Source organism: Scatophagus argus, chromosome 18, assembly GCF_020382885.2.
Source record: "Scatophagus argus isolate fScaArg1 chromosome 18, fScaArg1.pri, whole genome shotgun sequence".
In the NCBI taxonomy this organism is placed as follows: Eukaryota; Metazoa; Chordata; class Actinopteri; family Scatophagidae; genus Scatophagus; species Scatophagus argus.
The window spans coordinates 19176771-19191492 of NC_058510.1; positions in this window are offsets into that span (position 1 = coordinate 19176771).

Here is a 14722-nt window from a genome sequence, read left to right on the forward strand (position 1 = left end):
ATGTCCCCATAGCCAGAGTTTTTGTCCGGGATTTAGGTCGCCAGGACACCCGTCCACAGCTGTCGCCCAAACCACATTGCACCGGCCCCTTCTGAACCCTCTCGCGGGTGGTGGGCCTACGAGAGAGCGGGCCCACGTCGCTTATTCGGGCTGTACCCGACCGGGTCCCGTGGGCGGAGACCCGGCCACCAGACGCTCGCCTGCGAGCCCCAACCCCAGGTAACTGAAGTATCCTTTTTATGCTATTCCAAACCCTGCGTGTACACAACCACTTGAGATCTGTGTGAGTGCATTAATTCTCCAACACCCTATGTTGTCCGATACACTGACACATGCACAGTGAAAATATCAATGGAGTAGGAAACCACCCCACATCTTCATGAAAAATAACAAACTTATCCCTGTATTCTCATGAACAACTTTATCTCTACAGATCAACATAAAAATCAAAGAAAATTCTTCCCTCATAAACATGTTGAAATTGCTCAGAGTGGGTGGAGCGCATTCACAACTTCCAAACATCCCTTTCTCCTACATTTTCCTTGTCCAGTCTCCAAACCTTTCTAATTCCTCTTTCATTTCATCCTTTGGAACTTTCTTCTACCATCTTTCTATTGTTCCTGCTAACACCGACCCAAGTCAGCCGGATTTACAATCCCTCCATTTATCCAAGCTTTCATGTGACATTTGAAACACTATTACACGTGTTATACAGAGAGGGTGAGTGGCACAGTGCCCAAGTGAGGACCCGATCAAGAAGCTTCTACACGGAGTCTATTACTCTGTGCGCTTGACCGTTGAGGGTTATCCCAGTCTACTCACTTGTTTTAACTCACCAACTTCTGCAACACCTTAACTGAAGTATCCATCCATCCATCCATCTCCATCTTCTTTCGCTTTATCCTGACCGGGTCGCGGGGGCAGCAGCTTGAGGAGGGATGCCCAGACTTCCCTCTCCCCAGACACTTCCTCCAGCTGTTCCGGGTGGACCCCAAGGCGTTCCCAGGCCAGCTGAGTGACATAGTCCCTCCAGCGTGTCCTGGGTCTTCCTCGGGGCCTCCTCCCGGAGGGGCATGCCCGGAACACCTCCCCAGGAAGGCGTCCAGGGGACATCCGGAACAAATGCCCGAGCCACCTCAACTGGCTCCTTTCGATGTGGAGGAGCAGCGGCTCTACTCCGAGCTCCTCCCGGGTGACAGAGCTCCTCACCCTATCCCTAAGGGAGCGCCCCGCCACCCTGCGAAGAAAGCTCATTTCAGCCGCTTGTATCCGAGATCTCGTTCTTTCGGTCATGACCCAAAGTTCGTGGCCATAGGTGAGGGTAGGAACGTAGATCGACTGGTAAATTGAGAGCTTCACCTTGCGGCTCAGCTCTCTCTTCACCACGACGGGCCGGTACAACGGCCGCATTACTGCAGTCGCTGCACCAATCCGCCTGTCAATCTCACGCTCCCATCTTCCCTCACTCGTGAACAAGACCCCGAGATACTTAAACTCCTCCACTTGAGGCAGGAACTGGTTTGCCAGAAGGGGACAGACCACCTTTTTCCGGTCGAGAACCATGGCCTCGGATTTAGAGGTGCTGATTCTCATCCCAGCTGCTTCGCACTCGGCTGCGAACCTCCCCAGCGCACGCTGAAGGTCCTGGCCTGAAGAAGCCAACAGGACAACATCATCCGCAAAAAGCAGAGATGAAATCCTGTGGTTCCCAAACCAGACACCCTCCGGCCCCTGGCTGCGCCTAGAAATCCTGTCCATAAAAGTAATGAACAGGACCGGTGACAAAGGGCAGCCCTGCCGGAGGCCAACCTGCACTGGGAACAGGTCCGACTTACTGCCGGCAATGCGGACCAAGCTCCTGCTCCGAGAGTACAGAGACCGCACAGCCCTTAGCAAAGGACCCCGGACCCCATACTCCCAGAGCACCTCCCACAGGATGCCACGGGGAACACGGTCGAATGCCTTCTCCAAGTCCACAAAACACATGTGGACCGGTTGGGCAAACTCCCATGAACCCTCAAGCACCCTGCGGAGGGTGTAGATCTGGTCCAGTGTTCCACGACCGGGACGAAAACCGCATTGTTCCTCTTGGATCCGAGGTTCGACTATCGGCCGGATTCTCCTCTCCAGTACCCTGGCATAGACTTTCCCGGGGAGGCTGAGGAGTGTGATCCCTCTATAATTGGAGCACACCCTCCGGTCCCCCTTCTTAAAAAGAGGGACCACCACCCCGGTCTGCCAGTCCAAGGGCACTGTCCCCGACTGCCATGCGATGCTGCAGAGTCGTGTCAACCAAGACAGCCCCACAACATCCAGAGCCTTAAGGTACCCAGGACGAATCTCATCCACACCCGGTGCTCTGCCACCAAGGAGCTTCCCAACTACCTCAGTGACTTCAGCTTGGGCAATGTATGGACCCGCCTCAAGGTCCTCAGCCTCTGCTTCCATAACGGAAGACACGTCAGCAGGATTGAGGAGATCCTCGAAGTATTCCTTCCACCTTCCGACAATATCCCCAGTCGAAGTCAGCAGCCCCCCACTTCCACTGTAAACAGTATTAGCAGGGCACTGCTTCCCCCTCCTGAGGCGCCGGATGGTTTGCCAGAATTTCCTCGAGGCCGACCAATAGTATCTCGGGGTCTTGTTCACGAGTGAGGAAGATGGGAGCGACGACTTGAGATCTGTGTGATTGTAGGAATTCTACAACACCCTATGCTGTCCGATACACTGACACATGCACAGTGAAAATATCAATAGAGCAGGAAACCACCCCACATCTTCATGGAAAATGTGTCCTCATGAACAACTTTATCTCTACAGATCAACATAAAACTCAAAGAAAATTCTTCCCTCATAAACATGTTGAAATTGCTCAGAGTGGGTGGAGCGCATTCACAAACATCCCTTTCGCCTACATTTTCCTTGTCCAGTCTCCAAACCTTTCTAATCCCTCTTTCATTTCATCTTTTTGAACTTTCTTCTGCCATCTTTCTATTGTTCCTGCTAACACCGACCCTAGGGAGCCGGATTTACAATCCCTCCACTTATCCAAGCTTTTATGTGACATTTGAAACACTATTACACGTGTTATACAGAGAGGGTGAGTGGCACAGTGCCCAAGTGAGGACCCGATCAAGAAGCTTCTACACGGAGTGTATTACTCATTGCGCTTGACCGTTGAGGGTTATCCCAGTCTACTCACTCGTTTTAACTCACCAACTTCTGCAACACCTTAACTGAAGTATCCTTTTTGTGCTATTCCAAACCCTGCGTGTACACGACCACTTGAGATCTGTGTGATTGTAGGAATTCTACAACACCCTATGCTGTCCGATACACTGACACATGCACAGTGAAAATATCAATAGAGCAGGAAACCACCCCACATCTTCATGAAAAATGTGTCCTCATGAACAACTTTATCTCTACAGATCAACATAAAAATCAAAGAAAATTCTTACCTCATAAACATGTTGAAATTTCTAAGAGTGGGTGGAGCGCATTCACAACTTCCAAACATCCCTTTCTCCTGCATTTTCCTTGTCCAGTCTCCAAACCTTTCTAATCCCTCTTTCATTTCATCTTTTGGAACTTTCTTCTACCATCTTTCTATTGTTCCTGCTAACACCGACCCAAGTCAGCCGGATTTACAATCCCTCCATTTATCCAAGCTTTTATGTGACATTTGAAACACTATTACACGTGTTATACAGAGAGGGTGAGTGGCACAGTGCCCAAGTGAGGACCCGATCAAGAAGCTTCTACACGGAGTGTATTACTCATTGCGCTTGACCGTTGAAGGTTATCCCAGTCTACTCACTTGTTTTAACTCACCAACATCTGCAACACCTTAACTGAAGTATCCCTATTGTGCTAATCCCTCCTTTTATCCAAGCTTTTATGTGACATTTGGTAATGGTTTGATGACATCTTCAGACACATGAACCCGCTGATCTTTGAGAATCTGACTAACCAGCTCCGTCACAAGGTTTTGTGAATGCAGTTTAAGCAAAAAATTTTGTGTTTAGAATTCTGAGAAAAGGACAGGAGGATTCAAAAAATGTGTTTTAACAATTGTGAAAACCTGTAAGATGGCACAGTTTTTCCCACTGTTGTGTGGTTGAGGAGGAAAAACAGAACAAAAGAAACAACATAGTCATCCCATATGTATCTGGGGTATCAGAAAAACTCAGGAGGATCTTCAGCAAGCACCGGATCCCCGTGTATTTCAAACCCAGCAACACACTCAGACAGAAACTGGTACATCCCAAAGACAGAACACCACACACTCGAAAAAGCAATCTGGTGTATGCTGTCCAATGCAATGAGGAATGCAAAGACCTCTACATTGGTGAAACTAAACAACCACTACACAAGCGCATGTATCAGCACAGGAGGCCCAACTCCTCAGGCCTAGATTCTGCTGTATACCTACACCTGAAGGAGAAAGCTCACTCCTTTGAGGACAACAATGTCCACATCTTGGACAGAGAGGATAGATGGTTTGAAAGAGGAGTAAAAGAAGCCATCTATGTGAAATTAGAAAAACCATCTCTCAACAGAGGAGGAGGTCTGCGACACCACCTATCTCCAATTTACAATGCTGCCCTTTCATCTCTTCCCAGGAGATTCCACAACTTAGCCTCTAAGGAAAACTGCCATTCACAAAGGACCCCATGTGACTCTAACGACTGTCGTCACAACACAACAGAGCAGTAACGAAGTCGAAACCAACTTTACCATCCCCAACGACTGTCTCAACGACTGTCGTTTGTCACAATGGAACACTAAACGAGCTTATGACACCACTGGTCATGTGAATGCCTCCACAGAGGTTAAATACCTGGGTCTCCACACCAGCTAGTTGGACTAGTCCCAGCCTAGTCAAGCGAGCATGAACTGATGAAGCCTCTTGGATGAGAGGTGAAACGTCTTCAAAGACAAATAACTAAGTCCAGTTGCGTTCGATTGAATTTCCTTGAGATAACCATGACCTGGATGAATGAGAATATTCACAGGCCCACTGTTGTGAGAGTTTTTCCCTCTGATGATAACACAGAAGTGAATGTGTACTGAAAAATTCTGAACTGAACTCAGCAGAATTTGCGTCCCATTTATAATGGGCAGAATGCCTTTGATGTTTTGATCCTCTGAAGATATCATCACATCAAAGCCAAATCATGTCAAACTGACAATTCAGTAAACCCCGCCCCCAGAACACTGACTGTCCAATAGTAGCTTGGCAACTGTAACTAAGCATAACCAAGTGAGCAAACACGCAGACATTGGTAGATTATGATTAGCCGGTGTTACATTACCATTCAGTGAGCATAGCTAACCTAATGATATCACTCCTTTTCTCTGTTGACAATTTCTCTTTATATGAGAATTTGTCTCTAACTAATTGTTTATATATTTCTGATGATGAACAAGTGATGAATGACAAACAGCAAATCCCTTTTATGTGACATTTGAAACACTATTACACGTGTTATACAGAGAGGGTGAGTGGCACAGTGTCCAAGTGAGGACCCGATCAAGAAGCTTCTACACGGAGTGTATTACTCATTGCGCTTGACCGTTGAGGGTTATCCCAGTCTACTCACTCGTTTTAACTCACCAACTTCTGCAACACCTTAACTGAAGTATCCTTTTTGTGCTATTCCAAACCCTGCGTGTACACGACCACTTGAGATCTGTGTGATTGTAGGAATTCTACAACACCCTATGCTGTCCAATACACTGACACATGCACAGTGAAAATATCAATAGAGCAGGAAACCACCCCACATCTTCATGAAAAATGTGTCCTCATGAACAACTTTATCTCTACAGATCAACATAAACCTCAAAGAAAATTCTTCCCTCATAAACATGTTGAAATTGCTCAGAGTGGGTGGAGCGCATTCACAACTTCCAAACATCCCTTTCTCCTGCATTTTCCTTGTCCAGTCTCCAAACCTTTCTAATTCCTCTTTCATTTCATCCTTTGGAACTTTCTTCTACCATCTTTCTATTGTTCCTGCTAACACCGACCCAAGTCAGCCGGATTTACAATCCCTCCATTTATCCAAGCTTTTATGTGACATTTGAAACACTATTACACGTGTTATACAGAGAGGGTGAGTGGCACAGTGCCCAAGTGAGGACCCGATCAAGAAGCTTCTACACAGAGTCTATTACTCTGTGCGCTTGACCGTTGAGGGTTATCCCAGTCTACTCACTCGTTTTAATTCACCAACTTCTGCAACACCTTAACTGAAGTATCCATCCATCCATCCATCTCCATCTTCTTCCGCTTTTTCCAGGACCGGGTCGCGGGGGCAGCAGCTTGAGCAGGGATGCCCAGACTTCCCTCTCCCCGGACACTTCCTCCAGGTCTTCCGGGTGGACCCCAAGGCGTTCCCAGGCCAGCTGAGTGACATAGTCCCTCCATCGTGTCCTGGGTCTTCCTCGGGGCCTCCTCCCGGAGGGGCATGCCCGGAACACCTCCCCAGGAAGGCGTCCAGGGGGCATCCGGAACAAATGCCCGAGCCACCTCAACTGGCTCCTTTCGATGTGGAGGAGCAGCGGCTCTACTCCGAGCTCCTCCCGGGTGACAGAGCTCCTCACCCTATCCCCTGCGAAGAAAGCTCATTTCAGCCGCTTGTATCCGAGATCTCGTTCTTTCGGTCATGACCCAAAGTTCGTGGCCATAGGTGAGGGTAGGAACGTAGATCGACTGGTAAATTGAGAGCTTCACCTTGCGGCTCAGCTCTCTCTTCACCACGACGGGCCGGTACAACGGCCGCATTACTGCAGTCGCTGCACCAATCCGCCTGTCAATCTCACGCTCCCATCTTCCCTCACTCGTGAACAAGACCCCGAGATACTTAAACTCCTCCACTTGAGGCAGGAACTGGTTTGCCAGAAGGGGACAGACCACCTTTTTCCGGTCGAGAACCATGGCCTCGGATTTAGAGGTGCTGATTCTCATCCCAGCTGCTTCGCACTCGGCTGCGAACCTCCCCAGGTTCTGGCCTGAAGAAGCCAACAGGACAACATCATCCGCAAAAAGCAGAGATGAAATCCTGTGGTTCCCAAACCAGACACCCTCCGGCCCCTGGCTGCGCCTAGAAATCCTGTCCATAAAAGTAATGAACAGGACCGGTGACAAAGGGCAGCCCTGCCGGAGGCCAACATGCACTGGGAACAGGTCCGACTTACTGCCGGCAATGCGGACCAAGCTCCTGCTCCGAGAGTACAGAGACCGCACAGCCCTTAGCAAAGGACCCCGGACCCCATACTCCCAGAGCACCTCCCACAGGATGCCACGGGGAACACGGTCGAATGCCTTCTCCAAGTCCACAAAACACATGTGGACCGGTTGGGCAAACTCCCATGAACCCTCAAGCACCCTGCGGAGGGTGTAGAGCTGGTCCAGTGTTCCACGACCGGGACGAAAACCGCATTGTTCCTCTTGGATCCGAGGTTCGACTATCGGCCGGATTCTCCTCTCCAGTACCCTGGCATAGACTTTCCCGGGGAGGCTGAGGAGTGTGATCCCTCTATAATTGGAGCACACCCTCCGGTCCCCCTTCTTAAAAAGAGGGACCACCACCCCGGTCTGCCAGTCCAAGGGCACTGTCCCCGACTGCCATGCGATGCTGCAGAGTCGTGTCAACCAAGACAGCCCCACAACATCCAGAGCCTTAAGGTACCCAGGACGAATCTCATCCACACCCGGTGCTCTGCCACCAAGGAGCTTCCCAACTACCTCAGTGACTTCAGCTTGGGCAATGTATGGACCCGCCTCAAGGTCCTCAGCCTCTGCTTCCATAACGGAAGACACGTCAGCAGGATTGAGGAGATCCTCGAAGTATTCCTTCCACCTTCCGACAATATCCCCAGTCGAAGTCAGCAGCCCCCCACTTCCACTGTAAACAGTATTAGCAGGGCACTGCTTCCCCCTCCTGAGGCGCCGGATGGTTTGCCAGAATTTCCTCAAGGCCGACCAATAGTCCTCCTCCGTGGCCTCCCCAAACTCTTCCCAGACCCGAGTTTTTGCCTCCGCAACCGCCCGGGCTGCTGCACGCTTGGCCCTCCGATGCCCGTCAGCTGCCTCGGGAGTCCCACAAGCCAACCATGCTCGATAGGACTCCTTCTTCAGCTTGACGGCATCCCTTACTTCCGGTGTCCACCACCGGGTTCGGGGATTGCCTGCCACGACAGGCACCAGAGACCTTACGGCCACAGCTCCGAGCAGCAGCTTCCACAATGGAGGTGGAAAACACGGTCCACTCGGACACAATGTCCCCAGCCTCCCTCGGAATCTGGTCAAAGTTCTCCCGGAGGTGTGAGTTGAAAACCCCTCTGACGGAGGGTTCCGCCAGACGTTCCCAGCAGACCCTCACAACACGTTTGGGTCTGCCAAGTCTGTCCGGCTTCCTCCTCCACCAGCGGATCCAACTCACCACCAGGTGGTGATCGGTGGACAACTCAGCCCCTCTCTTCACCCGAGTGTCCAAAACATATGGCCGAAGGCCAGATGACACAACCACAAAGTCGATCATTGACCTCCGGCCCAGGGTGTCCTGGTGCCATGTGCACCGATGGACATCCTTATGCTTGAACATGGTGTTCGTTATGGACAAACTGTGACTAGCACAGAAGTCCAGCAACAGAACACCACTCGGATTCAGATCAGGGAGGCCGTTCCTTCCAATCACGCCCCTCCAGGTATCGCTGTCGTCATCCACGTGGGCATTGAAGTCCCCCAGTAGAACTATGGAGTCCCCGGTCGGAGCACATTCCAGTACCCTTCCCAGGGACTCCAAGAAAGCCGGGTACTCTGCACTGCCGTTCGGCCCATAGGCCGAAACAACAGTGAGAGACCTATCCCCAACCCGAAGGCGTAGGGAAGCGACTCTCTCGTTCACCGGGGAAAACTCCAACACATGGCGGCTAAGCTGGGGGGCTATGAGCAAGCCCACACCAGCTCGCCGCCTCACACCATGGGCAACTCCAGAGTAGAAGAGAGTCCAGCCTCTCTCCACGAGTTGGGTTCCAGAGCCCAGGCTGTGCGTGGAAGTGAGCCCGACTATCTCTAGCCGGTACCGCTCAATTTCCCGCACGAGCTCGGGCTCTTTCCCCCCCAGTGAGGTGACATTCCATGTCCCCATAGCCAGAGTTTTTGTCCGGGATTTAGGTCGCCAGGACACCCGTCCACAGCTGTCGCCCAAACCACATTGCACCGGCCCCTTCTGAACCCTCTCGCGGGTGGTGGGCCTACGAGAGAGCGGGCCCACGTCGCTTATTCGGGCTGTACCCGACCGGGTCCCGTGGGCGGAGACCCGGCCACCAGACGCTCGCCTGCGAGCCCCAACCCCAGGTAACTGAAGTATCCTTTTTATGCTATTCCAAACCCTGCGTGTACACAACCACTTGAGATCTGTGTGAGTGCATTAATTCTCCAACACCCTATGTTGTCCGATACACTGACACATGCACAGTGAAAATATCAATGGAGTAGGAAACCACCCCACATCTTCATGAAAAATAACAAACTTATCCCTGTATTCTCATGAACAACTTTATCTCTACAGATCAACATAAAAATCAAAGAAAATTCTTCCCTCATAAACATGTTGAAATTGCTCAGAGTGGGTGGAGCGCATTCACAACTTCCAAACATCCCTTTCTCCTACATTTTCCTTGTCCAGTCTCCAAACCTTTCTAATTCCTCTTTCATTTCATCCTTTGGAACTTTCTTCTACCATCTTTCTATTGTTCCTGCTAACACCGACCCAAGTCAGCCGGATTTACAATCCCTCCATTTATCCAAGCTTTCATGTGACATTTGAAACACTATTACACGTGTTATACAGAGAGGGTGAGTGGCACAGTGCCCAAGTGAGGACCCGATCAAGAAGCTTCTACACGGAGTCTATTACTCTGTGCGCTTGACCGTTGAGGGTTATCCCAGTCTACTCACTTGTTTTAACTCACCAACTTCTGCAACACCTTAACTGAAGTATCCATCCATCCATCCATCTCCATCTTCTTTCGCTTTATCCTGACCGGGTCGCGGGGGCAGCAGCTTGAGGAGGGATGCCCAGACTTCCCTCTCCCCAGACACTTCCTCCAGCTGTTCCGGGTGGACCCCAAGGCGTTCCCAGGCCAGCTGAGTGACATAGTCCCTCCAGCGTGTCCTGGGTCTTCCTCGGGGCCTCCTCCCGGAGGGGCATGCCCGGAACACCTCCCCAGGAAGGCGTCCAGGGGACATCCGGAACAAATGCCCGAGCCACCTCAACTGGCTCCTTTCGATGTGGAGGAGCAGCGGCTCTACTCCGAGCTCCTCCCGGGTGACAGAGCTCCTCACCCTATCCCTAAGGGAGCGCCCCGCCACCCTGCGAAGAAAGCTCATTTCAGCCGCTTGTATCCGAGATCTCGTTCTTTCGGTCATGACCCAAAGTTCGTGGCCATAGGTGAGGGTAGGAACGTAGATCGACTGGTAAATTGAGAGCTTCACCTTGCGGCTCAGCTCTCTCTTCACCACGACGGGCCGGTACAACGACCGCATTACTGCAGTCGCTGCACCAATCCGCCTGTCAATCTCACGCTCCCATCTTCCCTCACTCGTGAACAAGACCCCGAGATACTTAAACTCCTCCACTTGAGGCAGGAACTGGTTTGCCAGAAGGGGACAGACCACCTTTTTCCGGTCGAGAACCATGGCCTCGGATTTAGAGGTGCTGATTCTCATCCCAGCTGCTTCGCACTCGGCTGCGAACCTCCCCAGCGCACGCTGAAGGTCCTGGCCTGAAGAAGCCAACAGGACAACATCATCCGCAAAAAGCAGAGATGAAATCCTGTGGTTCCCAAACCAGACACCCTCCGGCCCCTGGCTGCGCCTAGAAATCCTGTCCATAAAAGTAATGAACAGGACCGGTGACAAAGGGCAGCCCTGCCGGAGGCCAACCTGCACTGGGAACAGGTCCGACTTACTGCCGGCAATGCGGACCAAGCTCCTGCTCCGAGAGTACAGAGACCGCACAGCCCTTAGCAAAGGACCCCGGACCCCATACTCCCAGAGCACCTCCCACAGGATGCCACGGGGAACACGGTCGAATGCCTTCTCCAAGTCCACAAAACACATGTGGACCGGTTGGGCAAACTCCCATGAACCCTCAAGCACCCTGCGGAGGGTGTAGATCTGGTCCAGTGTTCCACGACCGGGACGAAAACCGCATTGTTCCTCTTGGATCCGAGGTTCGACTATCGGCCGGATTCTCCTCTCCAGTACCCTGGCATAGACTTTCCCGGGGAGGCTGAGGAGTGTGATCCCTCTATAATTGGAGCACACCCTCCGGTCCCCCTTCTTAAAAAGAGGGACCACCACCCCGGTCTGCCAGTCCAAGGGCACTGTCCCCGACTGCCATGCGATGCTGCAGAGTCGTGTCAACCAAGACAGCCCCACAACATCCAGAGCCTTAAGGTACCCAGGACGAATCTCATCCACACCCGGTGCTCTGCCACCAAGGAGCTTCCCAACTACCTCAGTGACTTCAGCTTGGGCAATGTATGGACCCGCCTCAAGGTCCTCAGCCTCTGCTTCCATAACGGAAGACACGTCAGCAGGATTGAGGAGATCCTCGAAGTATTCCTTCCACCTTCCGACAATATCCCCAGTCGAAGTCAGCAGCCCCCCACTTCCACTGTAAACAGTATTAGCAGGGCACTGCTTCCCCCTCCTGAGGCGCCGGATGGTTTGCCAGAATTTCCTCAAGGCCGACCAATAGTCCTCCTCCGTGGCCTCCCCAAACTCTTCCCAGACCCGAGTTTTTGCCTCCGCAACCGCCCGGGCTGCTGCACGCTTGGCCCTCCGATGCCCGTCAGCTGCCTCGGGAGTCCCACAAGCCAACCATGCTCGATAGGACTCCTTCTTCAGCTTGACGGCATCCCTTACTTCCGGTGTCCACCACCGGGTTCGGGGATTGCCTGCCACGACAGGCACCAGAGACCTTACGGCCACAGCTCCGAGCAGCAGCTTCCACAATGGAGGTGGAAAACACGGTCCACTCGGACACAATGTCCCCAGCCTCCCTCGGAATCTGGTCAAAGTTCTCCCGGAGGTGTGAGTTGAAAACCCCTCTGACGGAGGGTTCCGCCAGACGTTCCCAGCAGACCCTCACAACACGTTTGGGTCTGCCAAGTCTGTCCGGCTTCCTCCTCCACCAGCGGATCCAACTCACCACCAGGTGGTGATCGGTGGACAACTCAGCCCCTCTCTTCACCCGAGTGTCCAAAACATATGGCCGAAGGCCAGATGACACAGCCACAAAGTCGATCATTGACCTCCGGCCCAGGGTGTCCTGGTGCCATGTGCACCGATGGACATCCTTATGCTTGAACATGGTGTTCGTTATGGACAAACTGTGACTAGCACAGAAGTCCAGCAACAGAACACCACTCGGATTCAGATCAGGGAGGCCGTTCCTTCCAATCACGCCCCTCCAGGTATCGCTGTCGTCATCCACGTGGGCATTGAAGTCCCCCAGTAGAACTATGGAGTCCCCGGTCGGAGCACATTCCAGTACCCTTCCCAGGGACTCCAAGAAAGCCGGGTACTCTGCACTGCCGTTCGGCCCATAGGCCGAAACAACAGTGAGAGACCTATCCCCAACCCGAAGGCGTAGGGAAGCGACTCTCTCGTTCACCGGGGAAAACTCCAACACATGGCGGCTAAGCTGGGGGGCTATGAGCAAGCCCACACCAGCTCGCCGCCTCACACCATGGGCAACTCCAGAGTAGAAGAGAGTCCAGCCTCTCTCCACGAGTTGGGTTCCAGAGCCCAGGCTGTGCGTGGAAGTGAGCCCGACTATCTCTAGCCGGTACCGCTCAATTTCCCGCACGAGCTCGGGCTCTTTCCCCCCCAGTGAGGTGACATTCCATGTCCCCATAGCCAGAGTTTTTGTCCGGGATTTAGGTCGCCAGGACACCCGTCCACAGCTGTCGCCCAAACCACATTGCACCGGCCCCTTCTGAACCCTCTCGCGGGTGGTGGGCCTACGAGAGAGCGGGCCCACGTCGCTTATTCGGGCTGTACCCGACCGGGTCCCGTGGGCGGAGACCCGGCCACCAGACGCTCGCCTGCGAGCCCCAACCCCAGGTAACTGAAGTATCCTTTTTATGCTATTCCAAACCCTGCGTGTACACAACCACTTGAGATCTGTTTGAGTGCATTAATTCTCCAACACCCTATGTTGTCCGATACACTGACACATGCACAGTGAAAATATCAATGGAGTAGGAAACCACCCCACATCTTCATGAAAAATAACAAACTTATCCCTGTATTCTCATGAACAACTTTATCTCTACAGATCAACATAAACCTCAAAGAAAATTCTTCCCTCATAAACATGTTGAAATTGCTCAGAATGGGTGGAGCGCATTCACAACTTCCAAACATCCCTTTCTCCTACATTTTCCTTGTCCAGTCTCCAAACCTTTCTAATTCCTCTTTCATTTCATCCTTTGGAACTTTCTTCTACCATCTTTCTATTGTTCCTGCTAACACCGACCCAAGTCAGCCGGATTTACAATCCCTCCATTTATCCAAGCTTTCATGTGACATTTGAAACACTATTACACGTGTTATACAGAGAGGGTGAGTGGCACAGTGCCCAAGTGAGGACCCGATCAAGAAGCTTCTACACGGAGTCTATTACTCTGTGCGCTTGACCGTTGAGGGTTATCCCAGTCTACTCACTTGTTTTAACTCACCAACTTCTGCAACACCTTAACTGAAGTATCCATCCATCCATCCATCTCCATCTTCTTTCGCTTTATCCTGACCGGGTCGCGGGGGCAGCAGCTTGAGGAGGGATGCCCAGACTTCCCTCTCCCCAGACACTTCCTCCAGCTGTTCCGGGTGGACCCCAAGGCGTTCCCAGGCCAGCTGAGTGACATAGTCCCTCCAGCGTGTCCTGGGTCTTCCTCGGGGCCTCCTCCCGGAGGGGCATGCCCGGAACACCTCCCCAGGAAGGCGTCCAGGGGACATCCGGAACAAATGCCCGAGCCACCTCAACTGGCTCCTTTCGATGTGGAGGAGCAGCGGCTCTACTCCGAGCTCCTCCCGGGTGACAGAGCTCCTCACCCTATCCCTAAGGGAGCGCCCCGCCACCCTGCGAAGAAAGCTCATTTCAGCCGCTTGTATCCGAGATCTCGTTCTTTCGGTCATGACCCAAAGTTCGTGGCCATAGGTGAGGGTAGGAACGTAGATCGACTGGTAAATTGAGAGCTTCACCTTGCGGCTCAGCTCTCTCTTCACCACGACGGGCCGGTACAACGACCGCATTACTGCAGTCGCTGCACCAATCCGCCTGTCAATCTCACGCTCCCATCTTCCCTCACTCGTGAACAAGACCCCGAGATACTTAAACTCCTCCACTTGAGGCAGGAACTGGTTTGCCAGAAGGGGACAGACCACCTTTTTCCGGTCGAGAACCATGGCCTCGGATTTAGAGGTGCTGATTCTCATCCCAGCTGCTTCGCACTCGGCTGCGAACCTCCCCAGCGCACGCTGAAGGTCCTGGCCTGAAGAAGCCAACAGGACAACATCATCCGCAAAAAGCAGAGATGAAATCCTGTGGTTCCCAAACCAGACACCCTCCGGCCCCTGGCTGCGCCTAGAAATCCTGTCCATAAAAGTAATGAACAGGACCGGTGACAAAGGGCA